General features: G+C 39.7%; 1 protein-coding gene across 3 annotated transcripts in view; it reads right to left on the reverse strand.

Annotated features, from left to right (window-relative positions):
- Window positions 1–23,971, reverse strand: part of zbtb16a (zinc finger and BTB domain containing 16a) — a 147,910-nt gene that overhangs the window by 95,651 nt on the left and 28,288 nt on the right. The gene's annotated exons all lie outside the window — the stretch shown is intronic.

Raw genomic sequence — 23,971 nt, forward strand, 5'->3', positions numbered from 1 at the left:
CTCATGTGGGCATCTGAGACATTTGGTGACGATAAAAAAAGGACATTTACCTGCAACGCTATTTATGTCTCACATTAGCTATTAGCTTAACATAAAAGACAAACAAATTTTAACCTACTCTTTTTTCGTTTGTTTCCTTCCAAAATGCATTCTGTGCATTCTGCACTAATCAATATTTTCATATTAACAATGGATCAAATTGTATCAATGTATGAATGTTTCCACTAATTGTTACCTGTAACTCTTATGTTCTGAAGTTGTGAGGAGATGGAACAATTTTCATTGAGGCCGATGAGCAGCAATTATTTTTAAATGTGTCTTCTAAAATTGCTATGGAACAAAACAAAGGAACATGTGGAAACATAAAAATATGGGTGTGTTGACGGAATGTCAATGAGATTACTTTGCTATAATTTGTTCAAAGGGATAAAATACTACCACCATTGTGAATTTTGACCTTTTTACATGAATTCTGAATGAGTCACCAAGGAAACTGACCACAAAACAGCTAACACAGACATATATACTTCCTTTACATTTAGTTTTGTCCCATCTTGTACATTAAATTAAATTTCACTTAGCATTTCACTTAATATGTAGGTAGCTAGCCTGTTAGCACAGACTTTTGAGATTTCTTAATGTTTCCATTCACATTTTCCACAGAGGTTTTAGACCAAAGTGCTGAAACGCTATTGTTAAATCTAGAAATCATGTCTTTGTCTCTCTGTTATGCCATCTTTGAACTATGTCCTCAGTAACAGTGAAAGAAACCTTTCTAATTGTGATACATTGTGTAGATGAATTTTACCTAAACAGAAGAAGGTAAAGTTGTATCATTTTACACAGTTTAATTTGTTAGTTTAGGTTTGGATTTTGTTGTTGGACTTACTTCAGGTGTATTGGTAGTATAGTAAGCCATGCTAAGTGTGTCTTAGCTGTAAGCTATTATTAAGCTGTGGTAATGTGCTATTACTGCTGAATTTATTTATTTACTTGAAATTGTAATTTTCATTTGCCAAAATGCTCAGCTAACTAGGCTATGGTAATGCAGCTGTCAGCATTGTGGTTCTCGATGAGCACCAGGTGCTGTACACATGATTATAAACAAACTGTACTATTCATATATTATCTGTAATTAATAATGTATGTATACTAATTGAAGCTGGACAGCAACAATCACCCAGCATAATTGCAAGGCAGTAACAGAGCATGTAACGTGACGTTAATAGCAAACACAGGTCAATAAGCATTGCACTACAAACACAGGCCAATAAAAAGACTTGAGTTTTAAAAATGATCCATGGTATAAGTGGGATAATGCACTCTAAAAGTAAGAGGCCAACCAATGGTACATCCATTTAGGGATAAAAGCACAGGGTGGAAAAGGACCATTGCCGCACACACAACTCCCTGTCATGGTGAACAAAGGCAAAATGATGCACGAGGCGATTCAGTGACACTTTGGTAGCTGATCCTAATGTGGCCATAAGTGGCGCAGTGTGCCACCGCCACCTCTTATTTTGGTTTTCTGACAGGGAGAGATGGAAAGAAGGAACAAGGGACTTTTTTCAACATGAATTTCCAGTCCATTAGGGGGCTGACCATGTCACATAGACAAATATGGTGGGAGAAGTATGAGGGTGTAGAGGGGAATAGTGGTGGTGGTGTTCAATGAAACAAAAGGATCATCAGGACGAAAACAAAAGGAAAATCATATCCATATGTTACTAAATTGCAGCTCATGTTTAGAGGTAAAAAAAAAAAACAATGATGGGAAACATCATGGCACCTCATCTATTTGTTGAAGTCCTCCAAAGCTCTTTGACACACACATATCTTGTCCAGTGAGGCACCATGTGTGGTTTTTAACATTTACATGGGTCCATTTTGTGGCAGTCTGGAGAAGCAGGTGTAAAAAAAAGCTCTCTTTCTATCCCTGCTTTTAAGCCTCCCCAATTCCATTGCCCTCCTACCCTCACCCCACTCCTCTGTCTTTGCTCAATCAAAATGTATCAGGCAGGCTGGCGTAACACCGGTCGGCGTGGGCTGTTTATCCTGAGTCCTCCTGCACATATCAATGACTTGGCCCCCGTTGTCCCCCGCCAGGGAGACGTTCATATAAATTCAAGCCACACACGCAAACGCCGAGACACTCGTGTTGAGCATAGATGAGTAGCAGGGCAGCAGGAACAGAGGAGAGACAGAAGGATGGGGAGGGGGAGTGCCACTGCCTTTCATCCTCACTGTGTTATTTATAATATCACAAACACTACCACCCCCAAATTTGCCCTGAGGGTGTCTCGAGAGAAAAAAAAGCTATATCACGTTGTCGGGGTAAAAACCATGAAAAAATTAACAACAGTAAATATGTTTCCATGCTTGAGTGACACAGTTCCAGTCTCGGCCAATCAGGAACATATATGTCACCTGTAATTGTGATGCCAACCTTTGGTGGTAGTGAGATCATTAGATATCATCAGAGATGTCATTTCTCTCAACTTTGTCAAAATCTGATCAGTGCAATTTTGATAATGAGTGCAATTTTGACAGCTGGCTGTAAGAAGTTAGATGAATGATATCCGCAAGTTTCATTAAAATCCAATCTGTCATGTCTGAGTTAGCCCACAAGCAGTGTCCTAACCTACAGTATTAATTAATGTATTGCACAAACTCCTAATGGCGTTACTTGTAGCTTAAAGGGTACTACATGCAGAATTTTGTGTGTCTAAAGACCACATTTCCAACAAATCTGCTTGCTTCCCGTTGCCAACATGTGTCCCTGCTTCTTCTTTTTTTTTAACAACAAGTGGATGAATGAGCTCTGGGATGGAGATGGATGAATAGAGCCAATATGCATTCTGACCAGATTGAGCTACTGTCAAGCTGAAACAATGCAGTTATGAAGCCATATACTGAGTAACGTTTTGTATTATTTAAAATAACTATGTAGTAATAAGATTCCCTTTAAAACTGAGGATTAAGATTAAATTTAAAATGCCAGCATGTTCTCAGGGACTCTAAACCCCTTTCAGAAATGGAAGACAAAAAAAATCGCTGGCTTTATTTAACCAATATGGTTTTTTGTAATTGAGACATTAGTGTCCCTTAACATGAATGCTACTTATGGCTTTATTCAGACACATTCATCATCTTCCTTGATATTCAAAAATTTCATCCATGCAGATTTTTTGCCTGCTCCGCAAGGGGAAAAAACATTTTTATAGACTGATCTGACATGACACGATTTTTAAAATTAAAATAAAATTGGCTCATCCTCAGTATTGCATGGTTATCTAAACTGGTTTTATTTTCTTTCTGCATAAGAAATGATAATTGAGTGATAGCGAGTAAGAGAACCTTGAGTTTACAATATTAAGGTCAAGAATGAACCTCACTGCTCAAAACTAAATTGCTGTTGGATCTGGTTCCTGTGAGATCAGGCTCACAATGCAGTGCAGAGGCTGCATCTCTTCTCATCTTTGTATATGATAAGTTTACTGAAATCTTAATATTAATGCAGTTATGTGACAAGTAACAACTCTTGTGTCACAGCTGTGACGGAACAAACAAAAAAAGTATCAATTTACATTTGCACTAATTATCACCACCCAAGCTTGATTGCTACCTAAGCACATACGGTTAGAAGAGCCTGGGTTCTCAGGTAATAGAAGGGGAATAATCCAAGAACTTCTAATTGTGCATCCTGGGCAGTAAGACACTATTTCAAGCTAATCCCAGTTAGATACCCGGATTCCCCCAAAGCTTAGAAGGTAGGATTCACTCTCTAATACCCTCAGAGTTACTCAGGAAGCCATTTCAACCTTTCTCCTACAGTTCCACTCAGTGTGAAGTGCCTTCCCCATTTGACAAAGTCCTGTTATTCAATAAAAGGTGACAATGAAGAAGGAATATGTCCCAGAGGTTTCAGTTCAAATCCCCAGCCTGGCAGGAGCAAATTTTACTGGAGAAAATCTATCAAAGACCCCCTTGGTAAGACACAGAAACTCCAAGAGTGTTGTATTCGAACTTCTCACTGGCCTACTTAAAGCAACATTATGCAATTATTTTACCTTAAAATAACAGCTTCAATTTTGATGGTACACTGACTTGTAATAGGGAGAATGGCGCTTCTTTCATTCCCTGAATGCCTGTTCTTGCTTGTAACTTGGGTTGAGCGGGCATACGATCTCCCGCGAGAAGTGCATAACGCATTACGGCACTACGTCACACACCAACAACTATGGGTCTTCAGCTAGCTATAAGAAGTCGCTAGCTCGGTATTCTCAGTATAAACATCATGGTAAAGGCGAAGAGACTGAAGAGGACATTGATGGAGGAAGCTAAGAAGAGAAAAAGAGAGAGTGACCGAGCAAGAGGCAGGAACACTTTACTATGTTTGGCTGTGTTAGCAAAGTTGTCGACTCGCTAGGCGCTTGAATTGCAATCCGAAACTGTAGGGGCGCCAAGTCGAAAAAAATACCAATTCTTGCATAATAGGGCTTTAAGAACAAATCATTCAAAGAGAGCAGTTCCTGAATCACAAGATTGAACAAATTGGAAAAGGAACACAAAACCAGTTCACAACAGTAGGGTGGTGCTGCTGCTGGAAGAACCCACATGCAAGTGTTAAGTTAGTTATCAGCCACCTAACTTGTAAAACACGTTGGCTAAAACACAGTAAACCTAGACTTGTTCTCTTATAGAGAAATGAGAGACATGGAAGTTTTAGAATTAGAACGATGAATACACAACACAAGCACTGTCACTTCTTTTTTCTTTAATTAATGACCCTGACCCCAAAGAAAGATTTGGAAAACAATGCAACAGATGAACGGTTAGTTACCAGGGTGACTGGTCTGTCACTATGTGCTGGTACTGAGCAGCACACAGGTGTGAGCGTGTATATGCGCAGCTCCCTGCATTTTCTCCCCCAGGTTATTACTATAAATGACAGTGTGCTCTTAGTCAACCAGCCTGGTTAAATAAGGATTAGAGGGATAAGGAGAAAATAGCTCCACACTTTTGAGGGCAGCAAATGGTGTTTGCAAAGTCTGCAATCAAAAGTAGAAGCTTTGCCTGCAAATAATTTGACATCCCCAGTTCCCCCCCTTGTGTGATAACTCTTTTTTTCTCATTTTAACTATAGACCTCAAGACGCTTCCACTGAAGTGTTGGAACGGTGGAAACAAAGACGAGGGAGAGCGTGTAAGATCACACATATAAAGTATTTCTGTTAAAGCCCATCTCTGAGACAAACACCAGCCCCGCTGTTCCCTCTTCCCCTTGCCTCTCTTTTGGTTTGTGCATCAAAAGACCTGCCATCTGAAAATAGCGCGTCAACACTTCTGTTTCGTCTTGTTGTTTCTTTCTTTTTTTTTCCTTCTCGACAATGTTGCCAGTTTGCTAGATTCCTGTTTTTCCTCTGCTCCTTCTTTCTTGATCTGTGAGAGGTTGCATCGCATCGAGTGAGACGTTTGGCTCCTGTGTGTGTGCGTCTCTGTATGTGTGTGTGTGTGCAGTAGCAGAGCTTTGGTGGTCTATAAAAAGCAGCCAGACGAAGTCTTCCCTCTCTCCTCATGCATTATGCATTGGCATCACCTTCCATCAAGTGACAGAAAAACCTCAAAGATGTCTAAGTTTAGCTTCCATTCTGAAAGCCAAACAGAGGAGGAGATGTTTTATTTTGACTGCCACAGTCGAGCTAAGCACCTGTTACATCAATAAAAGCTGCATTTCGCAACAAGAACGACAGCAACAACAACCTGTGTGATGGCACAGCACTCACAAAAAAAGCGGTTAAATGCAGATGGTAGCGGGAAGTACGTGAGTGGAGAAAGAGTTCAGATTAGATTAGATGACACTGGATCAAACTCTGACCTTGGTGAGAAGTTTTGTCTTTGCTGTGGCAGTTAATAGCAAAGGGAGAATCCAAAAGGCTTAATGTGAAAACAGCCAAAAGTAAAAAAAAACAAAACAAACAAAAACATTTTACTTTGAGGAAAATATTTCCACAGGAAGGGCACAGCGCGACTTAGCAATACTGTAAAAGCAACTGAATTTGATATTTTGATTTACTGATTGATTTATTTAGAATTGAGAAAACTTTAACAAACAAATTTCTTCAAGTATTCTTTGTAATGTAAATATTAAATTAAGGCAAACAAGAGCTTCTTGCACCTTACTGACACATAGACAAAGCAAGGTTCAAGACTCTGTTGTTTAGTTATTCATCCAGGTCAGTTCTACAGCTGGTTTGATTTGTCTCTGCAGGTCAGTGTAAAGGTTTATGTAGTCTAGGCCTTTTTAACAGGAATATGCACCCTAACTTTACTGATCACACACTTTCATCCTTTTTATTTCATATTTTTTATTTTATTCTGCCCATAACGTTGCACAGGCTGATGTCAGATTGACAGATTTATACTTTTAATTGTTGTAAAAGCTGTAGAATTTCACCTTTCAAAGATGTACAAAGTTATAATGTTGGCATTCTGAAAGCCTTGTAGTCACAGAACTGAGACACAGAGACTTGTGCATTAAAAAAATGAAGTGTCGAGTAAAAACATGATAAATAATCTAAAAAAGTAGGCTATACATATGCAGAAGTGCATGCACATGACATGTGATTGCTCCATAATTATGACTACTACTGTTGACCAGATGTTTCTTATCTCAGGAAATACTGACTCACTGTCAATATTTCGTCGACAGCAATGTCCCAACTTCATAATGTTGCTCAGTGTAAACACACTTGTTTGTCTGGAAACGGCAGAGGGACCTTGTGATTTTATTATTTGTAGCCAGCGTGAGCCAGAGCAGACCAGTTGACAAGGTGATTATTTTGGTATTTGGATACAGCTCTCAAACTATTATGCAATGCCTATGGGATTGATTTACTGTACGCCTTGTAATGCTGGACAGATCACATTCTGGGAAAAAGACAGTGGCAGGCCAGTGTGTTTGTGTGACTCAAAGAGAGGCTCTGTGTGTGTGTGTTTGGCTTTTGTGTGTGTCTATCCATGGAAAATAACACAGATGAGATTATTAGCAGGAATGGATGTATCTATGCTGAGGGAAATAGAAGTGTTTAAAAAGAAAAAAGGTAAAATTGCAGGGACTTATTTTGACACTTGAGATGGCTGCAGGCAGGTTGTTTTGATGTGTCTGACCTCGAGAACTTGTGTGTGTGTGTGTGGCGGCTTGGGGAGGTTCAGGTGGCAGCGATAGCGCTAGGCCATCTGCACTGTCATTCACCGCACGTCCGCCTTCCAAGAGTTGCACAGCACCCATGGGCATCCCAAACAGCCCCAGCCGGAGCTCTGCAGGGCTGCAGTAAACAAGCCGCTCTCATCTCAAAGAGAGAGTGTGTGTGTGTGTGTGTGAGAGAGTGAGACTGTGTGATACTCTGGTATATTCCTGTACACATCATAGTACCATAGCATGAGTGTTTTCTTTTTCCTGGCCATAAAGTACTTCCACCTAGATTTGCACATTATGTACATACATATGGTCTTTACAGCTAAAAAGACTTTGTATAGACAACGTGTATATTTATACACATTATACTCAATACAGTATATACAGAGCTGTTTATATGAAAAACATACATATACAACATTCGCACTTGCTGTAAATATATATTTGTTTTTTATTCCAGATTATCTTAACCTTAATTAGTTGATTAACCCATCACTAGCTAATCAAAAGGATATTAACTGATGAAATGAAATGATCACTTAATCATTTCTAAAGATATATATCAAAATCTTGTAAATTACATTTTTGGGGGACTTGAGATGTATACATTTTATATACTCAATTATTAACCACTTTAATAAATTAACAGAGTAAGAGTAATGACAATTTGTAGCCCCAATCCTATATAGTCAATCTGCATATAATACTAATTCTGGGATCCACACTTTTCCACAAACATTCCTTTCATAAAATAAAATAAAGTGTTGCCCTTATGGGATATGAATTGTATTAAATATGACTTACTACAAACTAAGCTAACTCAAAGGAAGCAAAAAGATAATGAAGCATGACAATTGCTCCTATTTCTGGCAGCCCCCTGATATTCCCTGGAGGTTCTAAACCTGACTTTGGGAATCATTGGTGTATATTATGTAACCACAGCTTGCTCTGCTCTTATTTATACCTGTCTCTTCTTTGCTGCTGTCACAAGGCAGCATCTTTCAGTCTCATCATATCTGACCTAAGATGTGTAGTTAACTATGGATAAACATATTGCCTATGACTGCCAAAGCTTATATTAGTACCTTCATTTCTGCGCAGCACCCTATTAAAAGGGAGAAAACTTCAGCGAGTGAGTATGACAGCTGAACAGCAGCCAGTGAATGGAGTGGGCGGTCTGTGCCAAGAATTTCTGTCAGCTTGAATCAGTGCCTTTGCCCGCACAGTGGAGGGTCATGTGAGAGTTTGGGTTTGTGTGTGTGTATGTGTGTGTGAAATATAGCTAATAACAGAGCTATCTGTGGCTTTTTTCCTTTTTTTATTCCACCAGTGCTGTGTTGTGCTAGGCCAGTCCATGCAACCTAGTGGCAGTCCAGTTAATGATGTTGGTGTCATGTAGAAAGTAGAAAAGAAAAGTCAGTATTACTAATGCATCAGGTAAACTGTGAGATTCCAAAAGGCAAATTTAAGAGGTTTTAAAGCTGCCAGGCACTAAATTAAAGACCATTTAAAAGACAAAGCTGTTTTTTTTTTTTTAAACAGCCTTTTTCTAATGTAGTGAAACTATAAATGAGCAGAATAAGAAAAAGAGCACCAGCAGGTAAAATGGTAAGCAGCATGATGTCCTGCTAGGTTTAGCAAAAGAATAGGATACATTGTTTTTCTTAAGTACAAATAATTCTGCACAGAAACATGGGTGAAAAAAGACATTGGTAATTTTCACAACAGCATTGAACATTTAAATTATTTTTTGAAACCCTGAAATTAAATTATTTTAAGATGTTGTAAGGACCTATCAACACCTTGTAATGGGTCAATGTCATTGCTATGTATATAGAGGGAGAGGAGACCATGAGACAAGAGCTCCAACAAGAAACAAGGGAGAGAGAGAAAATATACTGTGTGAGCGAAAGGATAAAATATGTGCTGACAGCTTTTTGGCCAGAGGGCTAGAACACTGAAATAGTAGCGTCTGGGTGTCAGGCCGGGGTCGCTCCCTTCACTCGAGAGCAGACTTTCCCCGACCCCGGCTAGGAAAACATCACACACCACTACAGTCAACTGATTATGTAGTATCTGATAGATAATGTACTAACTTGTCCAAATGTGACACTAATGCACCTTGGAATTGGCTGAAACTAAGCCCCTTCAGTTGAATAAAATCATGTTATCTATTACATTAAGCAGGAATTGTTTCTTTATAAAGAACACCGAATAGACAGTAGGAGTAGGATGAATAAAACTAACTGAATGAGTGCATTATAGATATTACATAATGTAATGTCACTACTTGTGAAGTAATGACATTAGATAATGTAATAATTTCGACAATTTATTATTCTGTCAATTGCTGCAATGACTTTGGTGTGGTGGTTTGGACTGGCGGTGAGAGGAGGGTGGGTGTACCTTTTCTTTACAACTGGTTAGAGAAAGCATAAAGAAAGAAATCGATATGACTGCTAATGCTGTGACTCACCGGGGAGAGATGGCGAAATAAACAACAAACAGGACCTCTAAATGATCTCCATGGCAGAACCAGCGTGTAGGCGATAATGGTAAAAACTTTGTAACCCAATATTGTCAGAAATTAGTCCTGCTAATTGATTTGCAACAGTGTCCACTATAGCCTAAACTTCTCTTCAGTTCACTAAAATCCCTCCAATTCCTAGGAAAAGAGATATTGAAAACATGACCTTGGTGTTCTTCAAGGTAGCTACAGCAAAAGTGATTACAGGACACCATTTGCAATGGAGGAAGCCTGGAAACACCAAAATAAGCATCCTTACTATTGCTCTTAAAAAACACACCAAACTGCCTGTCAGGCACTGCACAAATGAAAGATTATGCAAATATACCACAGATTTACAAGGTGCTTATCTATGGCGTAGGTTGCCTGTCATATTACTTTAAAAATAAGTCATTTATGTCATAAATGTATCTCACAGTTTAATAGCAACTTTGTAATACTTAACGGCCAACATTTGGAAAAGATGGTTCCTACTCTCAGTATAGCTTACGTATAGCTTAGTCAAAGGTGAACAAAGGTGAACTTGGACCTGTGAGTCTGCCAGAGCCGACCAGGAGATTGCACAGAAACAGGAAACATCTTTTAAGAAATATATGGATGATTTTGTTGTCTGTGCCCCCCCCAACACACACACACACTCTAACCACTTCTTTTAGGAAGAAAACTATCCTTTTCTGTTCCAGAACAGCAAATCAAACAGCTGCTCAGAAAATGTCCCAACCTACTTGAACAGAGTGGGCATCTTAGTGTGTCTCATGGTTGGTTAAATATTTGCCAGCTGGGGTGCTTTTCTCTGCTGTGTGTGTGTGTGTATTTGGCCGGCTTGTCATGAAAAGCACAGTTCAGGTGCTGAATCAATCATACATGTAGATAGAATCCAATAAGCATGGAGCGAGACTGCAGCTGGGGTCTACGGAGACAAGAGACAGAGAGAGAGCAGCTATGCCCATGTTGGCAGTGCTCGCTCTATCACCCCGTCTCAGCAGATGCCATGTTACAGAGAGGGTAATTAATAGCCCAGTGGGGCCTGGGTGAGAATCGCCAAGACACCCTGTTACACACACAGACACACACACACACACACACACAAAAATAATAATGTCTCCATTTGCCCCCCGGAGCAGCTTTGTGCCAACTAGCCTTCACCTCATTATGCCAATCAAATCGACCGGGGTGTGTGGAGGGTTGGGGGGAGCAGAGAATGGAGGGAACAAGCTGTCCTTTCTTATTTGGCCTCACTCACTTTCACTGTCCATGTGTTCATTATAAAGAAAGATTTGATCTTAATAAGAACGTCATCACAATGAGCTGTCAGGAAATGGCCAAAGCACTGCGTACGCGCCCCCCCCAATCGTAACTTGGTTTGGTAATGATCTGCTCACCACCCCTCTTCTTCCAAGAAGCTAAAAATGTTGGATTTACCAGCTGCCAGTTCTGAGCCACACACCCTGAGCTGCAGCTGGGTTTTCACAGTTCACTTTGCCTTTTCCCTCTAAACTGCACAGGCTAAACTATTTACAGTCTGGGTGCCAGCAAACTACTTTAAAATAATAACAGGGATTTAAGTGGAAACAATTTCACAACTGAAACTTTGCCATGTCAACTTAATCTTTACTTTTAGTGTAAAAGTCCCCCTGCCACTTTCAATGCTGGCAGTTCACATGAGTTTATTCATTTTAATATTTGACCTGCCTCCTGTTAGTTCCGAATGGATTTGGTTTGGCTTTTCTGAGGACATGTGTGATGTCTACACATAGTGTTCTACCTGTGTGCAAGAAAAATTCAATAGGCTGAATATTCACCACATTAATTGGAAACTCTTATTTCTGAGTCAAAAACTCTAAAATGAAGAGGGAAAGTTTTCACTCATGACCTATGTTGTCTTGAAAATGTGACGGTGAATTATAGATTGGGAAGAATACTGTGCAAAGGCTTTTCCCTATAACTCTTAACATTTAACTCAAGCTCATCTTCATCACGTAACATTGCAGAGCAAGGGCAACATTTTAAAGCCGCATAATCAGTGTTTTTTATATGAATTTTTAAATCAAATACTATGTTTAATATGAAAGGAGGGGTTTTGTTTGCCTCTTCTAGCTTGTTTTTTGGTTTAACATATTGACTTAAGTTTAATTTAGCGATCCACTCTGGTGTACAGCTGGCTTAAGCAAAAAAGCACTGTTAAACCCACTGCAAAATACCTGCAGTATCCAACAGCAGACAAAGTTAGCAACTAACTGCATAGTGAACAAAGTGGAGCAGCTAAAAAGCCAGATGGTGGTGGAGACCAAACCAGAACTAAAAGGAGAATGAATATCAGAAACCTAACTCTTTACTTTACAAGACATTGTGTCGGAGGTGCGGGTCTCCCGGCTTGTTTTGGAGTTTTTCTGCCTTTTAGTGGTTACAAATCAACAAATGCAGCTTTAAACTTTCCATTTTTATTCTGATTCCATTAACAGTGCAGGCTGCTCCTCCACTGGCTCACAGGGCGTGATTCATTTCATTCATTTTATTTTTTACAATTTGTTTTCAAAAATTACAAGTAACTGTGTAAGCGATAAACCAAAGCACACCATCTAAAACCTTTATCCCAGAACATCCAAGTACATTCATTATTTGCTACACCTTTGAATGACAAATGATCTGTGTAAGGCTGGAAACTGGAGGGCAAAAACATATTTCCCCTCAGTGTGTTCACCATCACCACCACAAAGAACTAAACACCCTGACCTGCCGTCTTCAGGCAGCAGGGGAGGTATAAGGAGATGTACTTAGTGGCAGGCAGCCTCAGCAGAGGGTCTTCTTTGGTGTCAGGACAGTGTTTAGGCCGTTTCGGTAAACAGCATCAGTGTATTTCATCCCCTGTAGCCTCATTGAAATCAGCTTCTTAACAAACACATCTCCATCCTCTTATTTTGTTGCTGACCCAATCCTCCACCCAACCCCACTTCCCCATCGCACCCACTGCCACAACCAAACTTCCCCTGTGTGTTACCTGAGACAAGCAATTTACCTTTTTTGTTGTTTGCCTGACCTAGAGAAAACAATTTCAGAGGGGTCTTCCTGCGCTCTTAACAGCTCTTCGTTTGAACAGGTAAAGGCGACTGGCGTGCCACAATGGCTTTTTTTTCTCCTAGAAGATGAATTGGCGAGCTGTCAGCTTCAGACAGGCCGAGTAGCAGTGTTTCTGTAATGGGACACTGGAAGTGTCTTTGATTAATGGAAGAGCCATACTGAGCTGTTAGGGAACCTGCCGTGGCCCAGCGAGAGCGATTGAGCGGCGGATATATGCCGACAGATGTGCGAGGGAGTGCGGGCCGCGATATCAGCAGAGGAGGAAGAAAGGGAGGTGGTGGAGAGGATAGAAAACGGTAGTCGAGTTGCTTTCATTCTGTTTGGCAGAGAGCTACTAAGAGCAGCCCTGCAAAGCCACAGTTAACACAAGCTAAAGTCAGGGGACAACTTTTAGAGAAACCTTTAAAGCCAAAGTCAAAAAAGAAGGATTTTTTAACTGCAGCAGGGACACCAACATCACATGTCACTGACTCTGTGTTGTTGTTGTCCCTATGTCTATTCTGGTAGGAGAAATCTCAGTCAAGAGCTAGATGTTTGCTTTCTTCTCATCTCAAAATACATTTTGCTCAGTCTCTCATTTATACTTTGTCGTCTTTTGGCTCCAGCTGATAAACAAATATAAAAAAGGAGAACCATCCTCAAGTAAAAAACACAAAGAAATATTATTTTATTCCCTTGTTATTAACCTGAAACCCGTCACTGCTGGGAGAAGAGGCACACTATAGCGCAGAGTTGTACTGTAAACAGGCACAGTCTCTAATTCCTCCCTGTACAAATATGTCAGAATAAACACTTATCTTTGAGAACAGCTGAGTAGACTTATGTGGATTTTTTCCCCTTGCAAAAGATAGCAAAACATAAATACCCACATTTTAAATGCTCACTGATAAAAATGGAACAAAATCATCCATCCATGACGGCCGCTGTTTACAAGACAGCTGGAACAGAGGGTTCCAGGCCGCACTCTTTGCCGCTTTTTGTTTGGAATAATGCTTGTTTATTGGAATTGTGGCATTGCCGTGTTTTAAATGGAAGGAACAGTTTTTTACAAGGTAATTAGTCTGGCTATAATCCCACACACACACACACACACACACACACACACACACACACACACACTCTCTCTCTCTCTCTCTCTCTCCTCAGAACACTGCATCCTAATACCATCATGTGACAAACCACTTTTGTCACCCTTAATTCTGCCCGAAAATGTGTCATGCACAAACCTCCATGAGAAGGACGGAAATACTCATGAAGTAAAAAATCCTGATAATTACAATAACCAGTACCTGTATTTTAAAGTGGCATGACACTTTTCTATAAGTTTTATTTAACCCCTCTTCCTGCTGCAACCTCATTATCAGCTCTAACAGGGATTGGAGGGATTTTAGGTGAGGGCCGTGGTGGGGGTTGGGGATGAGTGTTTATGTTGGCCCTTGTTTCCAGGGTCGGGAACCATCCCGAGGGAGCGCATTCCTCACCCAGAGCACGACTAAAGGTATGTGAACCATCTGGACAAAGCCATGAGCCACAATGGCCCTACACAGGCCCATCCATGTGGTCCGACGGCCAGTCAGCGATCTCACACTGTCGGCTTTTTCATTCCCCCTGGCGCTGGAGGCATGGAGCTAGATATCCATCGGCTCCACTATGGCCCAGCCATCACTTCCACTGTGTGTGGGTTCCATGGTTCCTTTCCTTCTGGCTCAGCCAGGGTGAACAGTCATTTGTGAGGCCCACTGTGATGCCCGCACGACTGTGTGGATGTAAAGAATGCTGCCCAAGGTCAACATATCATTATCTGAAGGGTCAATGAGACGATTGTTTCCTTATTTGCTTGCTTTATCACCATTTCAAATCATCATATGACTCCAGCTCGCAAAAACGGCATACATACCAGCAATGAATGCACAAGTGACAAATTAAATGCCTGCTCGCCATTTCCTTGTAATACAAAATGCTGATTTTATCTAATTTCTTCAGCCCTTAATGAAAATTAGCAAGTCCCTGGCCAAGCTCTGGCACAGAAAATCACACTGACATGGGTTTTTGGAAGCTAAGTTAAAGGCTTGGTTCACCCAAATCACAAAAACAAATATTTACCTCTACTCATGACGATAGTTTTAGTTTCGAGGTCTCTAAAATTTCTGTTTCCACCCCAATACAATGGAGGTGAATGGAATTTTGTTTATGATTTTTGATTTATGCGGGAGGAAGAAATCTCTATCTAAAAACTTACCTCTTTTACCTCCAGTGCACTAGAGGGGCACCTTACCATACATTACTGTCTTTACATACTTTGAAAACACTTTTACCAAACAACTGAATTGATAAAATGTAAAAAAAAAAAAAAAAGACTTTCAGACTTTCAGAGATGGACAACACCAACAGGCTGATATAGTTTTGCATGTTTCAGCCCATTTATTACAAAGTGTCCATACTCTACAACTAACCATTTTGCAAAGCATGCTACCGTGTTTTAGAAATGTGAATCGGTTTTTCCTACGGTTCTAGGCATCCATTCATTTCCGTACAGTAAATATTCATTGTTCATTATTCATGTTCATTGTGATAACTCAAGCAAGTTTCAACAATCTGGTAAAATATTTTCAGAAACTAATGGCTACCTAGATGGATACAGGAAAAATAATTTAAAAAAATCAAAAACTGTATCATATGCATTGGAAAATGTTTAGCAAAAAATGTCGAGTACAGGATTTGTAGTTAAGAAGCTAAAACCCCACTGGCACGGTCCTTTAACCCCATGTATTGGTCTAACACTACAAACACATCAAGACACAGTCTCACCAGACCATGAATTTACATGCTGGCAGAGGAATCATCATCACTGGGTCCAGTCTGACTGTTAGTTCACAGAGGACTGCTTCAGACATGAGTCATGAGTGCTGTTGTGGAGCTGAGTGGCCTGCTCAGATAGAGAGCAGAGATGGAGCATCGGGGCAGCAGCACAGCAGCTGCGTCAAATAAAGAAACTGAATTTGATAATCAGCTGAGACAGTTAATTTGCTAATAAGGGATTCTAATTAATTAATCAATGTGCATTTGGTGGGAGCAGGCGCTATTGTCAAGAGCGGTCAAGTGCAGTTTGCTGTGCCTCTCTTTCTCCCCTGCTCGTTGCTTAACACATAAGTTGATTTCAATTTCATTTGGCATTTTGCAAATTTTCTCACTGCAGAGGGAGAGGGGAGGACAATTAAGTCTGAGTGAACACAGAGAAATCTGGATGTGTGCATGTCACTGACAATAACATAGGACTTGTCTGCAGAACTTTTCCATAAACACAGTGAATTTTGATTATTAAAATGCAAAAAGGAGAATCATAAGTCAAGCAGTCTTATTCTATATTGTTTCAATAGACTAATTTTAACATTCCTGAAATAAGGAAAACTGCACTTGCTATCATCATTTCAGTTGTTCCATTTGATTAATTCAAGGATTTTCTAAAGTAAAAATAAGTGTAAAACTCAATATGAGGAAAACCTACTTGTGAGGACTTCCCCTTTTTGTAACTGTTGATCATTACAATTATATATTTTTAAATTTTCGCAGTGTATATGATTTCTTCTTTTCAGAACAAACTGGGCAAGATAATCCACATATGGTCTAAAGTAGATAAGCATTAACGACAGCAGCAACAGACAGGATATAACAATTATCACCAGAACAAAAGACAGGAAATAAAATGTAAAATATAAAGCATGTACCTTATGTAACCAGTGACTTTAGCAATGCAATGACACTCAACAGGGTTCAGGCGTTAAATGTAATATGCACCAGTTGTGAATACTAATGGACCAAACACGATTTCTTCATTTGAACTGTAGTCCTCACACGCTCAAGTCTTGATTTAAATGAGCTTGGCTTGAGGTTTTACAGAACACAGAAACAGTCTTGCACTGCATCTTGAAGCAATAATTGACAACACACTTAACAACTCCAGCCATATTACCAAAGCATGTGTTTGAAGTGGCAAATGTGCTCCAACCACTACTTTTAGTCAGTGGTGGAGTGTAACTAAGTATATTTAGTCAAGTACAAAATTTTGGTCCAATTTTGAAGTATTTCAACTTTACTTACTTACTTACTTACTACTTACTTCCCAGTACTTCACTACCTTTTAACGTGGGAAATATTGTACTTTTTACTCGACTACATTTATTTGACAGCTAAGTAGTACTCTAGTTACTTTGCAGATTAATTTTTAACATGTAAAACACAGGAGCAACTTACGAATATAAGTACACTGCACTGATAATATCTGACTTATACTTATGTCAGATTTTGAATGCAGGACTTGTAATGTAACTTGTAATTACTTGTAATGGCGTATTTTTATGTTAGTAGTGTTTCTACTTTTACTTACAAAAGGATCTGAATACATCTTCCATCACTGCTATTTTGTAATGTAACTGGTTATGTTTTTGAGGTAAACAATTCCCAATTACTTAAATGTACAAACCACAAGTAATTTATATGTAAATGTTCTTAAAGTATAATTTTTAAATACTCATAATTGATGTGAATATTTCCAATTTGAGAACTATACTACCTTTTGGAAGGAAATATTGTACATTTTAGTCCACTGTCTTTCAGCTGTGTTAAGCTCAAAAATAAGTTACATTTCAAGAATTATCACTCAACAGTAAATAAAGTAGTGAGACTTAGGACTTTCAAATACTACTTACATGTTAATGCAGTAACATGGAGCCTGATAATTTAACGCACTGAAAGGGGCCATTATTTTTCAGAATGAGTACTTTTACTTTTGTTAGTCAAATAACACTTTGACAATTAGATGTTTACTTGTAATAGAGTATTTTGCTAGTTTGTTCCCCCAAAAATGTGTAATTTCCATCAGTGTTTGAACCCAACTTTCCGCGAAACTGCTCTCACCGTTCACTGTAGTACAGTGACTCTCCTGCCTTGAATTATCCTTTTGACGGAAAAAAGTATGTTTTAATTGCTCTCCTGACCCAACTTCCAAGTGTTAACAAGTGTTGATTGCCCCCCCCCTAAGCTCTGACAGTGCTGATTTTAACACTTTCTGACTTCAATAAACAGTGGCACTTTTGCTGTACTGTCCAGTAATCTTTGTGTGTGTGTAGCTGTGGGTGTGTGTGTTCAGGTTGCCTTGGAAGTTCCTTGTGTTGAAGGCAGTAGTGCCCTCTAGGCGGAAACCAAAACCTCCCCCCACCTCTGCAGAGAGCAAATAGTTTTAATGTGGTCGACGAGAGAGAGAGGCACAGATGAAAAGTAAAGACCGTCTCTTGTTTTTTTCAGTCCTATGCATGACCTTAAAAGACACTCAAGACTCGCATATGTTTCAGACACAGAGGGGGGGGGGAGACTGACCCCAACTCCTTAGGTAAAACATGTACACTAAGAGATGTTAGTATTTTAAGATTTAAGATGTTTTTATTTTATTATAGTAAATGGTCCAGATGACCAGTGGGATACATCTTTAGCATTTGTGTATTTAGTACAAATGAATGTATGCTTCTAAACTCTTATTTGGACAAACACCAAACAGACAAAGTGCTGCAGAGCTGGAAGGGGAAGGAATTTATAGAGGGGTGGGGGTGCTGGCTGTACTGGTGTTGGTGGGAGGGAAGGAGCGTAGTGGTGATAGGGGTCAGAGGTCAGCTGCTTGCACTCAACAGCTGTCCTAAAAGCAGCAGAGATAAGGACTGAAAGCATCCTGTGTGTGTATTTATGTGTGTGTGTGTATGTGTGTGTGACTAATACCAGCCACTGGGATACAGTAAAGCTTGACCAACTGGAATTTTACAGCTCCACCTTCCACGTACAACAGGCTGAACACTTCTCAAACTTTGACTTAAGTCCTGAGAAAAGGAGTAGATTACCCCACCAAGGGAGGGAGGTCAAGGTTTGACCGGTAGGCCAGGTCATTCATCAACCGCTAATGGCCAGAGCTTTATGCTGTCATGATGAATGACCTTTGTCCAAGAGGGAAACAACGCAAAGCTTGACTGCGAGACAATGACATCAGCAAAGGCATCAATTCTCACATGTCAATCACATTCTGAAGGAAGCTGGCGTGTGTGTGATGAGCACTGTCTTAAAAAGCTCAGTGCGATTGCTTATCTCCAGCTCTTAACAGGACAAGCAGAGGCGAAGTGCAGGCCAGCAGCTTCTAGTGAGGGGACAGGTGGTGACAAGGTCTTGTTTAGGCCTGTTTTGGCTAGTTGGGTATTCACTCTGACCCACCCCATGTTTCACCACTCCAACTTCCTGTCCCACCTTGTAATTGTATTGGACGTCGTTCAGGACCAAAGTCTGTTAAATCAATCTGTCTTTAAGCCAGTAATGGGGAGTAGCGACGCTACATGTAGCAAAGCTACTAGTTTAACTACATTTCCCAGTATTGGTCGGACAGTGTTGTCGCTCTCAAAATCATGTGTATCAAGTGAAAATGATTGAAATGTTGCTCCACCACCTGTAGAGATTTCTGCCCCTGTACCTCCCATCTTCTGATTCAGGTGAGAGGCAACTATAGAGCCACTATAGGCAGGACCAGCTCACTGTTGTTTGTTCTGTGGATTGAGCATTTTTTTAAATTTATTTTGTTATTTTTACTATTGGCCATGTACAGTATGGGGAAACTGGTAAGAGGGGGTTTTCCAGTAGCCTCCTCTGTGAGAGTTACCTCCTGAGAAGTCTGTATTTTCTTTCTTGCTTGAATCTCATAACTGTAGTTGCTGTCTGCAGGTATTAAGTCCCTGCGAGAAGAGAATCAATCATAGGGACTTGAACAAATTTACAGTTTAGCCTGATTATCTAAAACACTTTATTTGAAGGTAAACTTAAAGTGAGCAAAATGACCAAAAATGTTGATAATAATTTCTCATCACACTGGAAATCTGTGCGTGCACAACTATGGTAAGCACGGTACACTCAAAGTTGAAGCAGAAAGTTGGTCTGTAAACTGCGATGTATGTTTGGATGAACAGACTGTTTGGGCTATTCATTTTACTATTCGCCTTTTTTTCTTTTTCATGTGATGTCCCCAGATCTTAGCAATTAACTTGATGAGTTTTTGTGAGATATGGTCAAAAGCTCTGGGAAAAAAAATAGTAGTTAAACCTAAAGTTTAGAATATTTTAAGTTGACCCAATACTCAAGACCCAAGTTGTAATAAACCAGAACCAAAACTCTTTTCTGGCATCAATTTGCAACTTAGTAAAAACTTTGATTAGTTTTTAATAAATGATGAAAACAAACACACTCTATTAGACTCTGCTGTATATAGTGTCAAACTCCCTCCCAGTTCCTTTATAAGCTGCCCAGTGCACTCTAGTAAACTCAATGATGTACAAAGTGCCTGTGCTAAGAATAAAACAGGCTCATGTGAGTGATTCCAAAGGACCTATCAAACAGAGCTGGAAACAGCTCTTCTTCCTCCATGTCACTATCACTTCCTCATTTTGAGGTCTGCGCTCATTTTACCAGATGCTGAATAAGTTCAAATACCGCATGCCTGTGTTATTGTTGCAGGAAGTAGCTGCTTACACACACACTTGCACACACGTGCGCACACACACACACACGCTCCCAAACCTTTCTTTGTCAAATGTCTCTTCTGTGGTGTTCTCAGTCCAGTCTGCTCTATTATTGAAAGCGATACAAAAAGGAATTTATTACAAAGGAGGATTAATTCCGCACAGTCCCCAAAAAGGCTGTAAAAACAAACGGCCCAGCGTGGCCATGTGGATCCAGCCACCTTATCATTTTATTAAAATGACGCCGGATGCATTTTTCTCTCTGTGATCACAGAGCGGGCGTCGCGTTTGACTGAACAGGGCTTTTGGCGGGGAGTCCACCTCTCTGATGTGTTTTAATAAACACGACCTTGATTGTTCCCTGGTGTTATTTTGAAGCGTGGAAATGAGCCTTCTTTTCAATAGTCTCTGCTGGACTCAGTCCTGTTGGCAACATCCCGGTCCTCCAAACAAAGTCAGCACTGTGACTGGCACTGGCCGTGTCAGACAAAACACGCCATTTTTAATTAGCTTTGTTAAAAAATAGAGGATGGTGGGGGAAATGGAATAAGAGAACATGTCTTACCACCTTAATTGGTTCATTCAGAATCATGTGCAAAAAACCTGGCCTACCTTAACTGAAAACAGTTTTTTTTTCAAACTTTTCTGTCATGTCACTCCTGTGAAAGCTGGAAAACATTCATGATACTTTATGTAAACTGAATACATTTTTATCTACAAGCAAAAATATTGGAGAAACTAGTAACCATTTTTTCTTCCTTGCCCGTCTTGTGCTTTATATGTCATTTTGCTGTCTAAATAAATTTTGATTAACTGAATTTTGATAGTTTTGCTGGCATCAGATCACTCTTCATTGGTTATTGTTCCTTCATGAAATCAGACTGATTCCCCTTTAGATATGTTCCATATTTTCCCCCTGGTTATGTGCACCAGGGCAAATGTCATCATCTCTGATCTTTCTTTGCCATTATTATTTCTGGAATATATATATTAGGTAATGTCAACTATACCACTAATATAATATCTTACTAAATGTGAGCTACATTGCTATTTTTTCTTATAAAATACTAGCAAGCTTTTTCCAGCTAACTGGTTTGGGAAGATTACTACAATAAGAAACTGCATGTAGAAGTTTGTGTTTGGTTGGTATAACCTTATTATGTTTAATACTACAGTATGTAGAGCACCAATACAAGCTTGGACTTAAATTTATGGAAAATAATCACAATGTAAATCGCTACTGCAGTTTCTCATATCATTTGGCCTTACTTGTATCATAACTTTGAAGTGCTAAAGCACATAAAAGAAGGCTCCTGGTATATGAATCCAGACAGTCTTCATATTGCCGCACAGTGCTACTCTTGCCTAAAGCCACTCACTGGTATCACTTGTAGGCGGACAGAGGATTCTGTTCCTACACTGCTGAGATGAATATCAAGACAGGTGCCGGCGACTGCACTGTATATTTCCCCTTGCTAACGCTTTCCTCCTTCGCTCATCATTCCTCTGTCACCTAGCTGAAAGGTTGGTGTCTTTCTCTCTGAGGGTGTTTGTTCAGATGTGGGCAGCCAGGACACTGTGGCATGCCTGGGGCTTGCCAATGAGATTAGACAGTGACAGTGACACGGTGGCACGGCCAAATGATCTCCAAAACCGCAGGCGGGTGCTGGAAAAAGGATGTTCTCAGCCGTACACATGAGTCACTGAGGCCCTGTTTGCTTTCCTGAGCTGCTGTTCTGCTCTCATGTTTGTTTTTGGTAAAATCATTGGCTTACTTGTTTTAAATAGAGACAGTGAGATGTAAAGAGCTGATCTCATTAGTTCCATATTTTGGGAAATACACCCGTCAACAAATTAGGAGGTGGTAGGAGAATAAACAGCTATGTACCACTTTTGATACTCACCAACTGATAGATAATGATGTAAAATGGTAGCAAAGCTGTATCTTAGCTTAAAAATGATCTGGTCATCGGCATCAAAGAAGCCAAAAGTACTGGATTTATTGGCTCCTATAGCATGAAGCCACAAACAGCCTAGTTGCAGCTGGGTTGTTTTATTATGAAAACTATAGAGAATATTTCCAGATACTCTGCCTGACCATAAAACTAATTTGCTGTAACTGGATGACCTTTACCTTCAAACAAATGTCACTTTTGTGATTTTTTGCCACTGTATGCTGCTGTTTGATGTAATGCAAAAGTGAAAGAACATGTAGCTTTAGTATCAGTTTAACACTCAGTGTTTGGTAGCTCTTTCTGAGATTAATATCTGGTGCACAGGAAGTGATTTTTTTTTGTTTTTTCGTTTGTTTTTGGGACTACATACAAGTAGAGCTGGGTTTGGAACCTTTGTAACATCAAAAAGTGTAAGGTATCAAAAGTTGGTATTAAATCCTTGTTGAGATGAGATTATTAAACTTAAGCTGATTTATTCTTGGCACCAATATTGGACATTTTCAACACCTAACAATAAATAAAAGATGTTGGTATTCAGCATGCACAGTGATATACATAATGTCTTAAAAGACCAGAAAAACACCACAGCAACCGGTGCCGAACTGTAAAGATGGACACAAACCTTTAAGAAGACTAGGGGCAGATTTACTAAACCTAACACAAATTACATCAAGGGCTGCTACATTTGGCATTGCCACATGTTTTGAATGTAGCCGGATATGTGGTAAGACTGATGATGCAAATGAGCAAAGCTGCAAATGAATGAATACTGAATACTGTTAATAGTGCATTAATAATGCTATTTGTTGGCCTTTGGGTTGCGTTGTGGTTTCATTGCACTGAATGGAGAGCTAGTGTTTGCTGCTGTCATTGAATTGGTATACTTTCATCATCATATTGCAGTTGTTGATAAAAAAGGGCCAAAGTTATTGAATCTCACTATCTCTTTTCTGATTTTTCGAGACATTAAATCAAAGACACAATTGTCAGCAATGATCAATCAGCTTCAGTGGCCAGTATAAAGTATACATTTCCATTCCCACACCCACTCCTGTAGTTTGATGTCCTACATAGGAATGCTATAGAATATATTTAAGTCAAACATGAGATCTTTAGTAATGCCTTTTTACTATCAATTGGACAATGCAAAACATTGGTGCGACCTCATACTAAATATAGACAAACCCTACATGACTTGCATCTACAAAAAAAGGATGATGGTGGTATAAGGGGAAAGGTTAGGCGGTCACCAAAAATATAAGGAATCATCTTCAGGGGACTATAATCATAAACAGCAAATGTCATGGAAATCATGTCCTTAGTTTCTGAGATACTCTGCCTCTGATCAAAGTGTTAGTGAAGGAGAAACTTTGACGTTATGGTGGTACTAGATGAGGATTACTGGGTCACCAAAATTAGTAAGAATCAGTCTCTGAAGGCTATAAATATTAATTACAATAGAGACCCAATTTTGTGACAATCTGCCTGGTAGTTAATGAGATATCTTGCTCTGGACAAAAGTGTTGGACAGATGATCAAACAGACAGACTGTCCAACAAATATATTCATGCAGTCAGCAGGAACATGTGAGGAGCCTGAGCACTTTAGGTTTGAAAAAGCAAGCTTTGCCATCACATGACAAAGCTGGTGAAGGAGTCCATTTGTTTGAGAAA

Source organism: Siniperca chuatsi, linkage group LG14 (assembly GCF_020085105.1).
Source record: "Siniperca chuatsi isolate FFG_IHB_CAS linkage group LG14, ASM2008510v1, whole genome shotgun sequence".
NCBI lineage: Eukaryota > Metazoa > Chordata > Actinopteri > Centrarchiformes > Sinipercidae > Siniperca > Siniperca chuatsi.